The sequence below is a fragment of the Lissotriton helveticus genome, chromosome 1_1 (assembly GCF_964261635.1).
Source record: "Lissotriton helveticus chromosome 1_1, aLisHel1.1, whole genome shotgun sequence".
NCBI classification, from domain to species: Eukaryota; Metazoa; Chordata; class Amphibia; order Caudata; family Salamandridae; genus Lissotriton; species Lissotriton helveticus.
This window is the reverse complement of record NC_136057.1, coordinates 1754114748-1754136039: the sequence shown is the minus strand read 5'-3', so window position 1 is coordinate 1754136039 and position 21292 is coordinate 1754114748.

Genomic DNA, 21292 nt, shown 5'->3' with positions numbered 1-21292 from the left:
CAAACAGCGAAAAAGCTAAATCTCATACTTACAATATCTCTCGGCCTTCGGTCCAAATGCGGCGCTGTTCAGCTAGGTCATCATCATCATCAATCATCATAACTCCGGTTTTCCACCACGGATTTCCTGAAAAGCAAATGCAATCAAGATTAGACTGTCGCAGCAGTGCTTCGACAGAGACCCCGGCCGCAACCCACCCACGAACAGCAGGAAGCCCCCCAAAACGCTACATTGAGCAAGATGTCAGAAGAAATAGCAAAAAAAAGGCTGTTCCTTATGGATTTTGTCCAAAACACTTCTATCCGGTATTAGACCTTCCCAGGAATGCCCCAGGCAAGACCCGCCAACCCACCCGCAAAAAAACAACCGACAACACCCCCAAACAGCGAAAAAGCTAAATCTCATACTTACAATATCTCTCGGCCTTCGGTCCAAATGCGGCGCTGTTCAGCTAGGTCATCATCATCAATCATCATAACTCCTGTTTTCCACCACGGATTTCCTGAAAAGCAAATGCAATCAAGATTAGACTGTCGCAGCAGTGCTTCGACAGACACCAAAAATTACCCACAAACCCCCGGAACCCCGCCAAAGAGCACCTCAAAGGCAAGCAAGTCAGCAAAAACGGCAAGAAATTTCCACCTCATATTTGGTCCAAAACACTTTTGTCCATTATTAGAGCTTCACAGCAATGGGCCCAAATCCGTCAACTCACCCGCAAAGAAGTACAACACCCCCACAAGTGCTGAGTCTTTCTTCATTTGGCGTAATCCAGCACTCTGCTTGGAGGGAAATCGCAGTCTGGAGGAGGAGGATAGAGGAGCATGTTCTTCGGAACTTGTGAACCTGAGGAATGTAGACTGCGGCACCTTCAAAGCAATAAGCAAACAAGTGAAGACAGTTCTGATGATGGTCTTGTTTTTGGGATTAGGTGATTAAAGTTTGAATTAAATTAACTGTGCAAAACAAAGAAAGAGAGACACAAAGCACACAGGAATAAAAGGGAATAAGGACGAAAAAGAAAGTTCTTGATTGATTGTCTCATTTTCAGTGCTCGGTGTCAGGGAATAAGAACAAGATGTCGTCATCATACTCTGCGAATTCAGGCTGGATGAGGTCAGTGCCACCGAACAGAGAAAAAATCCCCTCATCTACGTTGCCGTCCTCCTCGTCTTCATGCGGCGTGCTTTCTCGTACTTTGTAATCAGGTGGTATGAGGTGCTGATTCATCTTGATCATTGTCAGCCGCTCCACATTTTTGGGCGAGAGGCGGCTCCGTTTGGGAGTTACAATGCCACCAGCAGCACTGAAAACACGTTCAGAAGACACACTTGCGAGTGGGCAAGACAAATAGTTTATAGCCAGGTTGTAGAGCTGTGGCCACAATTGTTTTTTGCCATGCCAATACTGCAATGGCTCCTCATTAACAAAGACCACTGTTGAGTCATTCATATAGTCCTGCACCATCGACTCAAGGTCATCAACGGTTCCTCCACTTTGCTTACTTTTTGCTGTGGCTGTGACATTTTTTCGAGAACCATACCCCATCAAACTTAGCCAATCCTCCTCCGCAGCCACTGTTAGTGTTGTCATTGTGTGTGGTGCAGATGATCCAGTTGCCGGTGTCTTTAACGGCTGAGAGGTCACTTGTGCCCCAGCCACAGGTGCAGAAGTGGATTCTTGTGACTGGGGATGGCCTGCTGATGCTGATGCTGATGTACTGGCTTCTCCTTCAATAACCTGCCGTTCTTTTTCAAACCTCTTGGCTGACCAGGCTAACCAATGTTTGTACTTTTGAACATCTGCATCATCAAAAGGAAAGAATGCTTCGCCTGCCAGCGCCTTTTTGTAGCGTGGATCCAGAATAGTAGCACAAATGTAATGCTGATCGGACTTGATCTTTTGAAGACGTTCATCACCACGTAGGCGCTCTAATAATTTCTCTGACAAAATGAAATGGTTTTTTTTTTCTTCATCTTCTTTTTCAAACTCAGAAGACACCGCCATCAGTTGGTGCTCCAGCATGCACAACAATGGGATAGCTTTTCCCAAATTACAGTCCTCCTGGCTGACTGCACGCGTGAAGAACTCAAAAGGACGAAGCATGTCTGTCAGGCTTTTAACTATGTCCCATTGCGCCGCAGTCATCCGCAGGTCCTCCTTCTGAGATTTACCCTCTGTGAAGAAATAGTGATCGAGTACCGTATACTGCTCATACAGACGCTCAAGCATGTAGAAGGTTGAGTTCCAACGTGTTGCCACCTCCTGGATGAGTGCTTTCACTGGCATTCTACGTTGAAGTAGCAGTCTCCGCAGATGCTTCCGGGCCTTAAAAGAATGGCTGAAATGGTTGGACATTTTGCGGCAGGTGGCCATTACCGCGAACGCTGCACTGTCTCTATCACTCAAGAATTTTTGAACTACCAGGTTGATACAGTGCGCCAAACATGGCACTCTGAAATAGCCACCCTCCGACATGGCCTTAACTACATTGGAGCCATTATCCGTGGAAACATAACCAATCTTGCGTTTTAGGGGGGATAGCATTGTCAAGACCTTTTTGTTAAACTCTTGCAAAAGGTTTTCTGCTGTGTGACTTTTCTCCAAGCCAAACATGGCTAGTGTTGCATGTTTCCGAGCAGCTTTGAAAACTTTGTCCGGGTCAACACCTGCGTTTAGCTTTGCTTTAACACCTGAAAAAGAGACCCAGTGTGCAGTGATGCACATGTAATCATGGCCTGGGCCACTGGTCCACATGTCTGTTGTCAGATGTATTGTGTGAACAGCACTCTTCTGCAAAGCTGCCCCAATCGCCTGCAGCACATCTTCATGTAGTGCTGGAACCGCAACTCTGGCAAAATAGAACCGGCTCGGAACTTTCCATTTAGGGCAGAGCGTTGCCACTAATTCAAGAAAACCTACCGCTTCTACAAAAGAAAAAGGTAGAAGGTCCACAGCTAGCATTTTAGCCAGCTTAGTGTTATACAGACGCGTCAGTGGGTGGTTGCGTTCATATGGCACGTCTGAAGTAAGCATTGTTCTAATGTTGCCCTGGACCAAGCATTTACGGGCTGATAATGACTTCGTTGACCCAATTTTGCTCGCTGGTGAACTTTTGTGCGTTGGTGTCTCACTCGCTCCAACACTCTTAGTGTGCCTCACATTGGGTGTGCTGCTGACAGGGGTACTGGGTGTAAGGGAAGTGTTTGACACGTCTTCTTCCTGCTCGTCATCATCAGATGAAACATCAACGTTTCCTTGATTTTGGCCTTTCTTGATCGCATCTAGGTGCGCAAACCATTTGACAGCGTGCTTTCTCTCAAGATGACCACTCTGGCCGCCGGTACCATAGTTGGTACCTGACTTACCACGACTAACTGCAAGCTTACAAAGGGTACAAATGGCAAACTTTGGATTTTTGGGACAAACAGTAAAGAAGTCCCAAACTGGGGACTTGAAGTGTCTGTGGGACCTGGAGGAGGCGGCGATACTGGTGGTGGTGGTCATGAAGCTAATGCCAGATGAAGTGGAGGATCTGGATTGCCCAACTTTTGTACGTTTTGCACTTTCACCGCCACTAATTAAGGTCGAGGTTGACGGAGGTCTCTTCTTGCCAGAAAGAAATATGGAAGCGGGACGAGTTGGTGTACTACTTAACTCCAATGATTGTGGTGTTTCCACTGCCTCCTCATCGACAACATCATCATCATCATCACGCGCAGCAGCTCTTCGGGCTAGGGTCAAAATGTCTGTTTGCTGCATGCCCGCTGGGGCTGCAGTGACCTTTATGATGACTGGGTCGTCGTTGGCAGAGTCTTCATCAGCAGCAGTATCCGCCACTTCTTGTTGAGCCTCATCACACTCCATAACTCTGAGACTTTGGACGAGCTTCCTTTTACGCTTAACTACCTTTGTTGGATCATGGTGTGCCTCACTCTCAGACGGCTGTGGTGCTGGTTCCCAAGTTTGATCCGTATCATCAGAAGGAGGTGTGCTTGAAGAGGATGTAGACACCACCCTTGATCTCTTCCTTGCTAGGGTTGTGGAAGACAATGAAGGATCATCAGGAGGAGTGGCTTCCTCAAATGATACCTCGCCTTGATTGTCGATTTCCTGATGTGCCCCTACTTCGGGAGGAACAACTATTGTGGGCACTTGTGACCCTCCATGCACCTCTGCTTGCGCATCTCCTTGCGCTGCCTCTCCTTCCACATGTACTTGGGCTTGTACTTGCACATGTGATTGTTGTTGCGGCTGTGGTTGTTCAACACTCGTCAGATGAGCTACAACAACCTGTGTTGATTGAGGGACATTGCTGCTGCTTTCTTGCGATGAGCCAACATCACTGGTCGATGGTGATTGAAGAACTATACTGGCTGCCTCTGCAGCACTCAAGGGCTTGGACTTAAGTTGGCGTGGTGGTGGTGGTGGCACTGAGCCCAATGGAGCGGGGGGGGTGCTGCCAGCTTGGTCCCCAGCAGATCCCGCTGCTGCTGCTGCAGGCATACTTTTTTTTTTACTCCCAAAAAAAGGGGCGGGCGGCACACCAGTCTCCTTGGTAACTTGCTTCTTCTGCTCCTTACTGGCACCTTTCTTGCTAGAGGAGCTACGGGTTACTTTTTTTGGGGCCATCCTCTTCAGAGCAGGTCAGCAGGCAGCAGTTGCACGAGTTGCAGAGGGTTCTGTGTCCAGACGTGACGTCGCGTGACGTTATGCTGCACACACCGCTGCAGGACTTCTTCCTGGCACTGGTGGTTCTCTTGAGTCTTCTTGTGCACCTAAAAGCAATGGAAGACAGAGGAACATCAGTTCAGTTATACACCCCAAAAATTCGACAAAACACAGAAAAATGAGCACAATCCCATGCCATCCTTGATGTTTACATTGAAGACACCCCACAGAAAGACTACGGACATGCAAGTATGCAACACTCACTACCCCTGGGCATAATGGATGAAAAGTAGGCAAAATAAGTGCAGGCCTCAGACACTGCCTCTCCTCAAAATGGCACCTTACACCCCAGGCACATGTTGCCTGTACCAGCCAGCACTCAAGATGGCCACCACCACCACCCACATGGCCAGTCCACATCAACAGTACACCCCCAAAAAACAGAAAAACAGCCAGAAATCACCACAATCCAACGCCATCCATGATGTTTACATTAAAGAGAGTGAGACCACACCACAGGCACACTCAGTCCATGCACCACCCACCACCCCTGGGCAAAAGGCCACACCAGCAGCCCCCCAAAAACGACAAAAAACAATAAAATAAGCCCAATCCCAGCCCATCCATGGCCTCAATTATGTTTAAATTCAAGAAGACACCCCACAGAAAGACTAGGCCCATGCAACACTCACCACCCCTGGGCAAAGGGCCACACCAGCAGGCCCAAAAAAACGACAAAAAACAATAAAATCTGCACAATCCCAGCCCATCCATGGCCTCAATAGAGTTTAAATTCAAGAAGACACCCCTCAGAAACACTAGGCCCATGCAACACTCACTACCCCTGGGCATAAGGGATGAAAAGTAGGCAAAATAAGTGCAGGCCTCAGACACTGCCTCTCCTCAAAATGGCCCCCGCCCTTACACCCCAAGCACATGTTGCCTGTACCAGCCAGCACTCAAGATGGCCACCACCACCACCCACATGGCCAGTCCACATCAACAGTACACCCCCAAAAAACAGAAAAACAGCCAGAAATCACCACAATCCAATGCCATCCATGATGTTTACATCAAAGAGAGTGAGACCACACCACAGGCACACTCAGTCCATGCACCACCACCACCCCTGGGCAAGCAAAAGGCCACACCAGCAGCCCCCCAAAAACGACAAAAAACAATAAAATAAGCACAATCCCAGCCCATCCATGGCCTCAATTATGTTTAAATTCAAGAAGACACCCCACAGAAAGACTAGGCCCATGCAACACTCACCACCCCTGGGCAAAGGGCCACACCAGCAGGCCCAAAAAAACGACAAAAAACAATAAAATCTGCACAATCCCAGCCCATCCATGGCCTCAATAGAGTTTAAATTCAAGAAGACACCCCTCAGAAACACTAGGCCCATGCAACACTCACTACCCCTGGGCATAATGGATGAAAAGTAGGCAAAATAAGTGCAGGCCTCAGACACTGCCTCTCCTCAAAATGGCCCCTTACACCCCAAGCACATGTTGCCTGTAGCAGCCAGCACTCAAGATGGCCACCACCACCACCCACATGGCCAGTCCACATCAACAGTACACCCCCAAAAAACAGAAAAACAGCCAGAAATCACCACAATCCAATGCCATCCATGATGTTTACATTAAAGAGAGTGAGACCACACCACAGGCACACTCAGTCCATGCACCACCACCCCTGGGCAAAAGGCCACACCAGCAGCCCCCCAAAAACGACAAAAAACAATAAAATAAGCACAATCCCAGCCCATCCATGGCCTCTATTATGTTTAAATTCAAGAAGACACCCCACAGAAAGACTAGGCCCATGCAACACTCACCACCCCTGGGCAAAGGGCCCCACCAGCAGGCCCAAAAAAACGACAAAAAACAATAAAATCAGCACAATCCCAGCCCATCCATGGCCTCAATGGTGTTTAAATTCAAGAAGACACCCCTCAGAAACACTAGGCCCATGCAACACTCACTACCCCTGGGCATAATGGATGAAAAGTAGGCAAAATAAGTGCAGGCCTCAGACACTGCCTCTCCTCAAAATGGCCCCTTACACCCCAAGCACATGTTGCCTGTAGCAGCCAGCACTCAAGATGGCCACCACCACCACCCACATGACCAGTCCACATCAACAGTACACCCCCAAAAAACAGAAAAACAGCCAGAAATCACCACAATCCAATGCCATCCATGATGTTTACATTAAAGAGAGTGAGACCACACCACAGGCACACTCAGTCCATGCACCACCACCCCTGGGCAAAAGGCCACACCAGCAGCCCCCAAAAACGACAAAAAACAATAAAATAAGCACAATCCCAGCCCATCCATGGCCTCTATTATGTTTAAATTCAAGAAGACACCCCACAGAAAGACTAGGCCCATGCAACACTCACCACCCCTGGGCAAAGGGCCCCACCAGCAGGCCCAAAAAAACGACAAAAAACAATAAAATCAGCCCAATCCCAGCCCATCCATGGCCTCAATGGTGTTTAAATTCAAGAAGACACCCCTCAGAAACACTAGGCCCATGCAACACTCACTACCCCTGGGCATAATGGATGAAAAGTAGGCAAAATAAGTGCAGGCCTCAGACACTGCCTCTCCTCAAAATGGCCCCTTACACCCCAGGCACATGTTGCCTGTACCAGCCAGCACTCAAGATGGCCACCACCACCACCCACATGGCCAGTCCACATCAACAGTACACCCCCAAAAAACAGAAAAACAGCCAGAAATCACCACAATCCAATGCCATCCATGATGTTTACATTAAAGAGAGTGATACCACACCACAGGCACACTCAGTCCATGCACCACCACCCCTGGGCAAAAGGCCACACCAGCAGCCCCCCAAAAACGACAAAAAACAATACAATAAGCACAATCCCAGCCCATCCATGGCCTCAATTATGTTTAAATTTAAGAAGACACCCCACAGAAAGACTAGGCCCATGCAACACTCACCACCCCTGGGCAAAGGGCCCCACCAGCAGGCCCAAAAAAAGGACAAAAATCAGCACAATCCCAGCCCATCCATGGCCTAAATGGTGTTTAAATTCAACAAAACAGTTGTCTCATGCACCCCTAACCAACCCTGGTCCTACTGGATACTGTGGCTACCCACAATATAATTTATTTAATGTTCTGAAAAAGTTCCAAAATTTTACTTGCAGCAACTGTAATGCCCCAAACAAACTTACTTGTGAAAGTTGATTTCTAATCCAAAAGTGATCCAAAGACAGTCAAAAAGGCCTCAAATCCAAATATCCAGCAGCACCCACAAAAAGTAATCCTTCCAGCTCCAGATCCAAATGAAAGTGACCAGGAGATGGACAAAGCACTGGGAGGAGCCTGCTGGACAGGAACAGGAAGTTGGAGACTGTGGGGCACTTCCTTCCTCCCCCCCCCCCAAAATGGACTCCTTGCAAAAAAAAGGCCATGCAAATGTCAACCTGAGGAGTGATTCTGATAAAAATCATAATTTTCTGAAGGTTTATCCTGTTTGCTGGTGATTTTCTTGTGCGAAATTGCAAAATCTCTATTTCGCAAGTGCGAGATTGTTCCTTTCCGCCGCAACTACGTGTTCGCAATTGCGAACTCTCGCGAGGTGTGCTGTGCAAGGTGGCAAGCCGAGAGTACGTATTTTCGGGCGCCAAACTCCCGCGGGAACACGCAGCAAGATCTAAAATGGCGCGTCACTCGCAAAGAAAAACAACTCGGCAAACGCTAAATGACGGAAAGTGAACGCCGTGCACCACGCCGCGCGCCGCAACCAAGCAAAAAATCCGCCGCGAGCGGATTCACGGATTTTCGACAAATTCGCGAGCGTTCGCGGATTGCGGATTTGCCGAAAATCCGAAAAATCCGCGAGCGGAGCGGATTTTACGCCCATGCTTAGTTGCATAGAGGGTGGCGTAGGGTCAGCAAGTCGGAGGATGCAGACAAAAAGAAAGACTTCAGCGCAGCACTTCGCCGGAGCGCCTGCCCGTTTTGATTGCTTATGTTTTGTTTCTAAGGATGCGAACTCCTGCAACTCCTAGGCAATTTGTACAGTCAGTAGCTGCGGTTTCTATTCCCGCCGTGATTTGATCGCACCCCAGGGCACTGCCAGCGTCGGTAGTTGTTAGGAGAGATGGGCGGAATTCCACACAGTAGCAGAGGAGATATGATATGTGCCCAGCAGTGGCTGCAGTCGCAGATCTCCCCCAGCTCTTCCCGCTCCACTAATTGCACAGGAGAGGGCCGGAGGAGTGGCAGTTAGGGAAATGGCAGGTCCCCAGTCGGCAGTAGATTCCCCAGTAGTCCCCAGATGCACACTGCGCCCGCATGCAATTCAGTGGGCTCAGCGAGTCCCCCCACCTTCCGAAGGCTGATAAATCAGGGCCCCCTGGGGGCTTCGCAAACAGCAGGCAGATCGGTTCAGAAAACGGCCGCCATCCCCGATGGGCCTCAGTAGAGCGATGGCCGCGCTGAGCAGCAAGCAAAGTGTCCAAGGGCCAAAGAAAGGCTGAGGGTACCTGAGTGGACCGGGGGGTAGGGCTGTGTCACCGCAAGTCCAAATCGCTGCCGTGGGGGAAGGATCACCAAGGTCGTCTCCTGCTGCCGCCGCTCCGTGATTTTCGCGCCTTTCAGGGCCTAGCCAGTAGCCCCAGAGCCTCGGTCTTGCGTTATGCAGCCAGCCGCCCAGCCGCACCGAGCCCTCCAGCAGTCTGGACCGCCGTAAACGCAGAAGCCTCCAGCAGCCGCAAGCAACGAGCAAATGGTCCAGAAATTACACCGGAGTTGCTGTGCAGCCCCCGCAACAGGTGGGAGCAGTTTCGGCCCGATCCGTCGCAGATAAAAGGATCAATTAGAGGATTGATGTCGCCAGGATGTGAGAGCCTCACGAAAAGGCTTCCATACACAAGTGCGCCACCTAGCGCCCCCTCAAGAGTGTCATTTTTAGATGGTGTTCCTGCGCTTTATGTTTAGTGGCAGATGAGAGAAAATGACAGGGCGGGACGCCAGTAGAGGGGGAGGTTCCCATAGATTAGGAATCCCTTGCTGGGTCCAGTGCCCAATCCCTGTTCCTGTTCCTGTCCCTGTGTGGGTAGATGGAAGAGAGGGAGTGTGGAGGAGGAATGGCTTGCTTGGGAGGGTGGTTATCCACTGAGTGTAGTGTGTGTGTCTGGATTCCCCCGTATGGTAGGATCCAGTGGTGGCAGCTTAAATGTGTCCAGTGCGTGAAGTCCCATTCCCAGTTCCCAGAGTATGGTGCCTGGTGCTCAGTAAGAGGGGTACAGGTTGAGAGTCAGGGGCAGTGAGGAACTGTCTCACCAGTCTGCAGGGGGAGTGTGTGGATGAGTGGTGTGTTGAACTGGAGGGGTTGGTGTGAGTTTTTTTAAAGGAGCTTGCACAGGAGGTGTACCTCTGGTGGTGTGCAGGAGGTCCTGCAGAGGCACTGGACAAGAAGGTGGACGTCTGGCGGTGTGCTAGATGTCTTGCAGAGGCATTAGGGAGTGATTCTAAAAATAGTGGCTTGTGTATCTGATGATCCTGTGTAGGTGAAGAGGTTCATGTGTAGCCCAGCTAGGTCCCAGTAGGATGGTAGGGGTGTAGGGGCTCACGTCCTGTCTCAGTGGAGGCGGAGTGAGTGTGGGACAGTGTGTCCCATGTTGGCCCGAAACCCAGTCTCAGGGCCTGGAGGGTTCCCTAAGGGAGCGCCTAGGCTGTACTTACAGGTCATTTGAGGAGGATCTTCCTGTGTCTAGAGGACAGGGAGTGTCTGTAACCAGAACTCCGGCGGTCCTGGTGTTGGGCAGTACCGCTCCTAAGTGGAGGGTGCAGAAGTCCTGGTTCGTCGGGCATTTGACCGTCCAGACTGCTTGACCATTTTTGGGGCCTCTGGAGGTCGTTCCCCAAGGAGGGGGGAGGCCAGGTTCAGGTTCAGCCTGACCTGGAGAGAAGGGCATCTGTAATCAGTGTCCTGACCTGGTGTTTGGCTTCTAGGGGTACCGCTCCAAGGTGGGAGGGTGCAGAACTCTGGAAGGGGGTGCAGAGGGACGGTGTCCTTACTTATGACCCCGGTGCAACCTGAGGGTTTAGATCCTAGGTTGGGAGATTAGGAAACTTCTAGGTCAAGAAGGAATCTCTGCCAAAGTAGATCAGCTGAAGAGACCGAGGGGGCTGCCCTTGCTGTGTGATCTGGGGCTCACCTGCAGTTTGTTGTTTCTACTAAGGTGGAGGAAAGGGGACTTTGCTGTGTGCTGTGTCCCCCCACCTGCTTGAATAGGAACTGTGCTGTGTGCTTTGTACCTCAGAAGTGAAATAGTTTCCAGGTGGTAGACCAGTGATGGAGTGAGGTCCTGATCTGGTAGGAGAAGTGTGTTCTGGTGGGTGCTTCCCTGGGAGGGTGCGGAACCCCAGAAGTAGAGGTAGGGTGGGGCATTCTTGCCCGTGACCTCTGGTCAGCCTGAGGGTATGGTCCCTAGGTTGAAGGATCAGTGGTAGTTGTAGCTACACTGAGAGGGAGAGTGGAGAATGGGTATTATGTGCCAGGTGTTACTGCCCCCCACTATGTGGATTGGTTAGAAACTGTGACATTTGGATGGCCTAGGGCCTGGTCTGGGCCGTGGATGACTAGAGAGTACCAGTGGGGTATTCTAGTTGTGCCAGAGAGCTTTTGTTGAGAGAAATCTATGTGGGTTCAGAGTGGCGAAAAACCGGAGGGTGTCCCTGCCGTGCGGGCCCGTGTCCGTGTTTTGTCGCCCAAAGCAGGGAAGCCCATCAGTGGAGTGATTGGTCTACCCTGCGTTTTGGCTGGAAGGGGGTTGTGTTGGACCTGGCCCTTTTTGGCAGGTTCACCCCGAAACTTTTTGCTTTTTCCTAGCCTGTTTCTGTGACCCTTGTTGGTGATTTTAGGCCTCTGCGCACTTTTTCGCTGTGGTACAGTGTAAAGTGCGTGAGCTCTGTGTGTATGTATGGTGAGTGACCTGCCCTCCCATAGGAATGAATGGGGAATATGTATGCCCATGGTAGTTCCTGATGTGTGGGGAGTGCAGGGTCGAGTTTGGTATGTGAGAACTCGTGAGACTGAATGCTGCGCAATGGTATATGCGGCATGATTGTGTCTAGTCTAGAAGTGCCACTTTTAGAAGTTGGCATATTTGTGTAATTTGTGTCTGGCGTGTGATTGGCTGAGGCTGGCTGGTGAGCCTGGCTCCAAGAGTCTGGGAGGGTCTGCCCCGGTGGTGAATGGAGTGTTTAGCATGCTGATGTGAGGGGAGGACTGAGCCTGGGCCTGCTTGTGGATTGACTGTCTGGTCTGAGGGTCCTGAGTGAGGCTGGGTTTTCCACACACAATGCTGGCTCCGCCCCTGGGGGGCATCTGATGTCCCTAGCCTGGTCAGTGAAAGGAATTTCAAGTACTCCGAGCTGCTGCAAAACTCCTACATAAGTGAGTTAGGCGCTAATAGAGCTACATAAGTCTCTATATCAGAATGTGTGCCAGGGCAAACCTGTCGAAGGACCTACTGAGATTGTTGGTAAGACCCGTACAGAGATGTGTTGGATTCCCATCAAATAGGTATGTAGATCAAGTGTTCTCATTTGGTCATCCAAAAATGGGCTATATTATGTATTGGAGGGAGGGATAGAGTAGTACTGTCCACCCTTCCGTTCATTACCCCTTCCTTGCCTTCACAGAGCGGGGCCTCCCTTTTTCCTGAGCTGGGTTCCAGGAGAGGTGAGGTACACTCCCTGTACTATTCAGGTGAGTAACATTAGTAAAATAAATTGGCTTAATTAGTAGAAGCCAGTGCCAGGTCTTTCCTGTTTTGATAGGACTTACTACAATTTATTTCTTGTTTCTTGTTAACAGATGTAAGAGACACCGTTTGGTACAGAGGAACACGATTTTGGACTATTTATGTATATCCTTTACAGATTGTCGTTACGTTCACTTTATGTATGCAGTAGCTAATGCTTAGAACTCTGGCCCTGAAGAAAGCCATGGGATCTTGTCCCTACCGGCTGAAACATGTTGGCCTTGTAAATGCAGTCATATGTTTAGACTGCTTCCTCTGCATTGTTCTTGTTTGTTTGAGGGAAAGGACAAATTACATTAGAGTTTTTCGCCTATTGATCCTTTTACCCCTTGTTTTTAATTCACACATCTTTTGATTTTTGCACTGCACTCGATCCCATCTTTATCATTTGTTCATGGGTACCTTAGCGATTTATGGTGCGACCCAATTGAGTAAGGGCGATGGATGGGTCTCATTGATCAAGAGACATACCACCCCATTTTTGGATGACCAAATGAGAACACTTGATCTACATACCTATTTGATGGGAATCCAACACATCTCTGTACGGGTCTTACCAACAATCTCAGTAGGTCCTTCGACAGGTTTGCCCTGGCACACATTCTGATATAGAGACTTATGTAGCTCTATTAGCGCCTAACTCACTTATGTAGGAGTTTTGCAGCAGCTCGGAGTACTTGAAGCTCCGTTATAGACCCCCGGTTCTTTTGTTGTTAGGATTACAGTTAGGGGGATACGAACTGGGCAGGTCTTTAAATTTCCCCCAGACCCTTCTTCAATTGTTTGTGTTTTACAGTGAAAGGAATTCCCTATAACCAGTTCTAGCTGGTTTTCACACTGCCTGCACCTGCTAGACAAAGGATTTCTCTGTATAAAAAGGGGCTGTGTCCCCTTACAAAATGTTCTTGTTTCTGACTTGAATCTGCCAGGGGCGTACTGCTGCTTGGGCCCAGGGGAATCCCTGGGCCCTGCCCAGCCCCTGGACACCTGATGGACTGCTGCAGGTCAGGAGGGACTTTGTTGCTGGAATTTTTGTGTCTTTAGCGCTGGGAGCGCTTTATTCTCACAGTTAAGCGCTGGGAGCGCTTTATTCCTGCTCTCAGCACCTGGGAGCGCGTTATGGTTACTTCTGGACCTTGGTTGGTCCTATGGCGCTGGGGAGCGCTTCGTTGGTGGCCCAATCGAGTGCCCACCTCGATTTATTATTTTTAAAGAAGCCGGGGCCCACCCGGCATTTGCCTCCAATTCACCGCCGCTGCCCGGGACGAAGGAGAAACCGAAGGAGCAGAGCCCTGATTGGCTCAGAGAGACGAACCCCCTCAGTAAATGCCGCGCTGTGATTGGCGGGCCGCGGGGGGCTCGCCCTGGAAGGCCGCGCTGTGAGTGGTGCAGCGCTGGAGGCTGCCCCGACGAGCCGCGCTGGGATTGGCCAGCGCCCGGGGAAGAGGAGGAAGCGGTCCGGCGGAAGGGAGCCCCGAGATGGACGAGCGGGAGGTCGGGAGTCCACCCCGCCTCCCGGAGCATGGCTGGGACGATGAGGAGCAGTGCCAGAGCAGAGTCCCCGAACCACCCGGTGAGTAAGGAGGGCTGGTGGGAGCTCCACGAGTGCCGCAGTCTAGCCGGTCCCAACCCGGCTCCAGTTCTGAGCGGGCCCGCCGTTGCGGGCCGCTCCAGCAGAGGGGCCATTGTTTGCAGAGTCCCCAGTGGGGGACTCCAACGATCGGAGAATTTGTGTCTAGAGCCCAGAGAGGCTCCGGGGGCTCAGAGTGACGGTCAGAGCGGCCCCGGATGGCAGCGGGCCGCTCCAACGCTATGTAGAGCTGAGGGCTCTGGGGGCCATTATCTCTTGAGTCCCCCGAGCGGGACTCCAATGGTGGGCCATTTATTGTTTAGAGCCACGGAGGCTCTAGGGGGCACATTGATGATTTGGAGCCCAGAGGGGCTCACGGCGCCACAGTGGTTTTACGAGCCCGAGAGGCTCAAGGCACCCTAAGTGTTCCCGGGTCCCCAATGAGGGATCCCACCGCCCGGTGAGGCTACATTGTTGTTCAGAGCCCTGAGAGGCTCCCTGCCCACATGATTGTTTTTAGAGTCCCCCCGAGGGACTTGGGGCATATTTGTTTTAGAGCCTGTGTGGCTCCAACATTCTGCGCAGTGTTGCCCAGAGCCTGTGTGGCTCCAACAGTTGGCGCAGTTCTGTCTAGGGTCAGTGAGGACCCTGTCGCAGTTTTTGATTCCCATCTGCCCAGCAATTAGTGGGCAGCTGCACCGTTTAGGTCTTGTGATGTCCTCAGGGGCCCAGCAAGTAGTGGGCACCTGCAACGTTTAGGTTTGCGCCGGAGGCGCACCCCTGACTGGCGCTGCATTGGCAGCGCGCCCTGACACTCTGGACACAGGGCTCTTTAGTCCCTTTATTAGATGGGGGCTGGTATGTGATTTTATTTAGGCGCAATGTGATTATCTATGTGATGGTAATTGCCTAATGTGAGTTTTGCGCAATGTGATGTGGTGCTAGGAAATGTAATGCATTTAATATGATTACGCAACTTGATCTTACACCTCTGAATGTTCTTAAGCATCATGTGTTTTTGCGCTATTGAGTTGTGTTCTGGCACCTCTGAATGTTTTATGCATCATGTGTCTTCCTTGAATTACACCGCTGAATGTATGCTGATGCATCATGTGTTTTTCCTTCCCTGCACCTCTGAATGTGTTTTTGATGCATCCCGTGCCTTGTTCTTACACCGCTGAATGTTGTGATGCATCATGTGTAATGTGTTCTTGCTGATACCCCTAAGTGTATTTTATTGTTAGGTGGTTGTGTTTTGCCTAGTATAGTTATACTAGAGAGGTTATGTGTCCATGCGTGATCTAGGCCTATGGTTAGTAGTATTGCGTAGTGTGTACTTACCTGTTACCAGTAGTTACTGGTTGTGAATTATAACTGTTATTTTGTGCTATACTTATTCTAAGTTCTAGAAGTGCTATTTCTAAGAGTGTTGATTCTGACAGTGGCCCATGTGGCCCTGTCCTGTAAATAATCCCTTATGAATATTGCCCGTGCCAGTTGGCACAATGTACATGTGTGATTTCTATCTGATGTGATTTTGACAATACAGAAGTTATTTTCATATAACCTTGTGTGGAGTTCCTTTTGTGGTGTGCCTATGGTGTTGTTGCTGTTGTGTGCTGGCGCAAATGCTTTACACATTGCCTCCGAGTTTAGCCTTACTGCTCGTGCCAAGCTACCAAGGGGGTGAGCAGGGGTTATCTTGGCGTGTGACTCCCTTGCCCTGACTAGAATGGTGGTTTCTGCCTGGCTTTGGCGTCAGCCTTAGCCTACCAGAAATAGCCAGTTCTAACAGATTGGGAATGGATGTCAATTCCTAAATGATGTCCAAATGCCTGGAAGTCTGGATATGCATACAGGGGAGTGTCCGGAGGCATATTAGAACACTGGAAAGCCCCACACTTCAGCCCCCTGGTGGTGGGCACGAGAGCACAGGGAGCGAATAGTGACATAAAGGTTTTGAATGCTTCCAGACACCTCAAAAAGATCTCATGGTGTGGTATTACTCTATTTTTTGCACAAGATTATTCCAGATCTACTGCGTCGAGATGTAAAGCCTTCCTCGATTTGAGACCAGCTCTTTGTTCAATGGGTGCCAGATATGGCCTATTTCATCCATGTTTATTTAAAATCAGTTACAACAATAAAACAATTTCATACGATCATCCAGTACGCCTGCGGAGCTTCATAAACGCACATCAAACAGATCTCATGGATTCTTCAGGACCTTTCTCCACGCATGGATCTTGATTTATTTAAGTCACATGTATTTGGTTTGTCCTGTTATCGCTATTCACAGGATTGATACTGTTCGATGTTTTTGTTAATATTTTTATCACTCTACATCTTAATCCTATCTAAGACAAAGTTAATTCATATTACCAGTTTTGTTTCATTACACGATTGCACTCAGTGTATAATTTGAGGATGTTCTTATCACCTTACTCCTTCTTTTTGTCTCTACAGCTAAGTCTACGTTATGGCGTGTCTCCCCCGTAGTTTGGTCCGGTCCTCATTGGATGTTTCGTCTGTCCCATGTGGTTCCACCTCCCTCCACATTTGTGTTTCCTCAATGTAGGTATGTTTTTTCTTTTGTTCGTTGTCTTTTGCTGTTTGTTTCAGTATTCCTCTCTCTTCATTCTTGGTGTCTTTTGTATCCTGTTAGAAATGGGATCCCTGGCTGGCCAGGGCTTTTGCCAAAGTCAGTCAGAGACCACCACTCCTAAGTCAGGGCAAGGGAGTTACACGCCAAGATAACCCCTGCTCACCCTCTAGGTAACGTGGCGCGAGCAGCAAGGCTAAACTTGGAGGCGATGTGAGTTAAGTATTTGCGCACGCACCCCAGCAACAACTCCCAAGGCCCACCACAAAGGAAACTCCACACCAGGTTATATAAAAATAGCCTTTGTATTATAATAAAAACACATTAGATAAAACACAGACTGTTACAGTGTGCCAACAGGCACGGGCAGAATTTACAAGGGATTATGTACAGGACAGGGCCACCTGGACCACTGTCAGGGGTATGCACTTTTAGAACTTAGCACTTGTAGAAATAATAACTCTGTAGGAATAATACTCAGCACATAAATCATATAATGACTTTAGCATCAAAATAGCACATGTAGCACACAACCAGGACTTCCTGGTAAAGGGTTAATACCTCCTACGTAACCCTAACCACTCTAGGAAAATCACGCAGACAACTAGGACCTTAGTATCAGGACCTATGGAAGGAAAAAGCAATCACCTAAGCATCAACACATAGCAAAGGGAAAGAGCAAAACACATGATGCATCAACACATTCAGAGGTGTAAGGAAGGAAAAACACATTGGCACATAAATCACAAATGCGCCAGAATCACACTAGCCACAACCTGTGGCAGTCCCTAGGCCAACTGGCCTCGCAAGGGCTGAAGTGTCCTGAGTCCACAATGTCAGGCAGGCTGCGCAGGCAGCCAAGAACACAAGCCTAAACGTGGCAGTTGCCCACAAAGTGCTGGGCAACTGGTGCAGACAATGATAGGGCAACGTTGGAGCCTCGTGGGCTCAAGAACAAAAAATGGCACCCTGAGCCTCTCTGGGCTGTGAAACAAATGTGGGCGATGAGCCTCTCTCAGGGCTCTAGCACAAAGAACTGCCACTCGAGCCTCTTGGGACTCGCAAAGCAAATGGCACCCTCAGAGCCTCTCTGGGCTCGCAGAACGAATCTGGGCTGAGAGCCTCGTTGGGCTCTGAACAAGAACTGGCCCTCCTGAGCCTCTCTCAGGCTCTCAAACAAGAATGCCGCCTTACTGGGCAGTGGGGTCACTCACGGGGGACCCAGGAACACTTAGGGCGCCTTGAGCCTCTCGGGCTCGCAAAATCACGGTGGCGCCATGAGCCCCTCTGGGCTCTTAAACAAAGAAAATGCCCCCAGAGCCTCTCTGGGCTCTAATCACTACTGCGGGGTCGTTGGAGTCCCTCACGGGGGACTCAGAACAAAGGCGAATGCCCCACGAGCCTCTCAGGGCTTGAACACCACTGGGCCTCTCTCAGGCCCGTGCACTGCAGGGGAGGGGCGGGCACCGGCAATGTGCCCCGACGCCCTCCTCCCTGCACTCGCTCTCCCGGCCCCACTCACCGGCACTGTAGGCACTCTCTGCCGGTCCTGCGGCGGCGATGGGAGGACTCCTCCGGCGGTCGCTCTGGTGCCGGTCACCACGGGCTCTTCAGCGGCTCTCCACGGGAGCTCCCGCTCCTCGGGGGCTCCCTTTCCCCACTTCTCCCTCTCTCTCCGGGGCTCTCCCTCGCTCTTGGGAGCCCCGGGGGGGAAACGACCAGGCGCCAGCTCTCTCTCGCTCTGCAGCTGCAGGGCGGAACTTCCGGCTAGTTGGTCTCGGGGCCGCGCTGCGATTGGCCGGCCGGCCCCAACACTTCCGGGTCGTCGCGGGCAGCGCGGCGGCCCGTCCAGGCACTAGAGGCGGGGGCTAAATGAACCGAGGGGTAGGCTCCCTTGAATTAAATAATACACGGGGTCAGCTCCCTCCGACGGGGACAATGCCGGGTAGACACCGGCCTTTACGAATAAAGCGCTCCCAGCGCTCGGGGTAGAAGTAAAGCGCTCTTAAGCGCTGATGGCACACAGAGTGCTCCCAGCGCGATGAACACAGGTAAAGCGCTCCCAGGCGCTTTGCAGGGCAAAAGTAAAGCGCTCACAGCGCTATGGGCCAAATAAAGCGCTCTCAAGCACTAGGCAAGGAATCACAGCGCTCCCCAGCGCTGAAGGACAAGAGAGCAGCGCTCTCAGCGCTATAGGCACAGCAAAAGCTCCAGCAGGGTCTGGAGGCAGGCAGGGGGGCAAGGCTGGGCCCAGAGCCAGCTCACTGGGTCTCCAGGCAGGGAGACAGTCCAAGTGGCGGTTCTCCTGGCCCCAGCAACAGCAGCAGCCCCCTCTGGCAGGATCCTGGAAGAGAACAAATTGTAAGGGGACACAGCCCCTTCTTATACAGGTAAATCCTTTGTCTCAGGGTGCAGGGTGGGGGGAAACCAGTTGCAGCTGGTTTTGGAGCACCCTTGATGGCCCAACCACCCCTTTCATTCACTGGGGAGGCTAGGGGCGTTAGACGCACCACAGGGGGGTGGAGCCAGCATTGTGTGGGAAAAGCCCAGCCCCATCAGGAACCAGGTGCAGCCCTCCCACACATCACTCATGCTTATCTCTCCACTCACTCCTGGGCAGACCCATCCAGACTTCCTGGAGCCAGGCTTGCCAGCCAGCTCCAGCCAATCACGCTCCAGCACCCTCACTGCACACACACATCAATGTCTAGAAGTGGCCCTTCCCCACTAGACAGATACAAGCCGCACATACCATCGCGCAGCATTCACTCTCACGAGTTCACACATACCAAACTCGAGCCTGCACTCCCCACACATCAGGAACTAACATGGACACACACATTCCCCATGCATTCCTATGGGAGGGCAGGCCAGCCTCACTACACGCACGCACTTTTACTTAAGCAAAAAGTTTAGGGGTGAACCTGCCACAAGGGCCAAGTCCAACATATCCTTATCCAGTCTCATTTCTTCTTCTGCTTACTCCTATTTATCATTCGAACATTTACTCTTATCTATTCCCTACTTCTTCATTTTCCTATCGCTAATTCTAAACTTCACTTTCTTACTATTCTCATTTCCTATTCATGGTCTATGTTCTTCACATTTTATTCTTCTCTACTATGGAGTCTTTGTTGATACTCCAACTTTTTCTACTGATTCCCATTCTTATACAATGTTGTCACAACGAATTGGGTTCTTGCTGTACAGTTTTGCTACATTTTGTTATTGATTACTTATGTCATTGAAACTTGTCTCGTGGAACGTTAGGGGTTTAAACTCCCCTATCAAAAGGCAAAGAGTTCCTACTCACTTAACTAAATGGAATGCTGACCTGGTGTTTTTACAAGAAACTCATGTCACAGATAGTGAATCATTAAAACTGAAAAGAGGATGGGTGGGAGATATTTTTTCATCTCCAGGAGATGGGAAACAAAATGGTGTTATGATACTATGTCGTAAGTCACTTCCAATCTCACTTTTGTTGCAGGAATCTGATAGTGATGGCAGATAGTTGAATGTCAAATTGTTGTTAAAAGATGTTCCTGTTTCTTTTCTTAACGTTTATGCCCCTACAGGTGGTGATCCCTCTTTTTGGCCCATGGTAGCCGAAAAAATTGCAAGCTCTATGGAAGATAATTTTGTATTAGCTGGTGACTGTAATCAGGTTTTCGACCCATTCGTTGACAAAAATTCTAAATTTCCCTTTGTCCGTAATAAATCACACAAGTCTTTTACACTATCAACCAATATAAACTTTTAGATGCTTGGCGCTTCTGCAACCCAATCGCCAGAGAATACTCTTTCTATTCTCCCACTCACCACACTCAGTCTAGAATTGATTACATTTTTGTCTCTCACAACACTGACATATGCAGACATTGGCCCGATCTTACTCTCAGATCATGCTCCTGTCTCAATTGGCATCGATATTTTACATAAATCCTCACTTCCAAAAAAATGGTGTTTTAATAACGCTCTTCTTTTAAACCCAGAATTTACTACTTCCTTTACTACCTTTTCGAATGAATAATTTGAACTCAGTTGTACTGAACATATGCCATTCTCAACTCTGTGGGATGCCTATGAATCTTCGGCAAGGGATTTCATTATTGGGTTTGTTGTCAAACAACGTAGGAGCGCACGCTCACGCATTAGGTACCTCCTTCAAGAAATCAAGAAGTTAGAACACTCCTATTATACGTCACACTCAGAAGGTTGCTTAAAGGCTCTTATAAATGCTAAATTGGAATTTAATAAAAAATCGACTGATGACACCTCATTATATTCGCTAAAATTCTGTGCGAAATTCTATGGAGGTAAAAATAAGGCCGGGAAAATATTGGCTAATTATTTAAAAATCAGACAAAATAAATTAAACATATAATCGATTTATGACATCAATTCAGACTTGAAATTTAAAGATGCTGAAATTTTAAGTGAATTCTCTCTTTTTACAAATCTTTATATTCATCTGAAACGCAACCTACTCAACACTCCTTATCACTCTTTTTTTCTAATATACCAAAACCTCACCTTTCCTCTGGAATAGGATAATACGCAACAGGAACTACTATCCGCACTTCAACATCTTAAAAAAGATAAAGCACCAGGTCCGGAT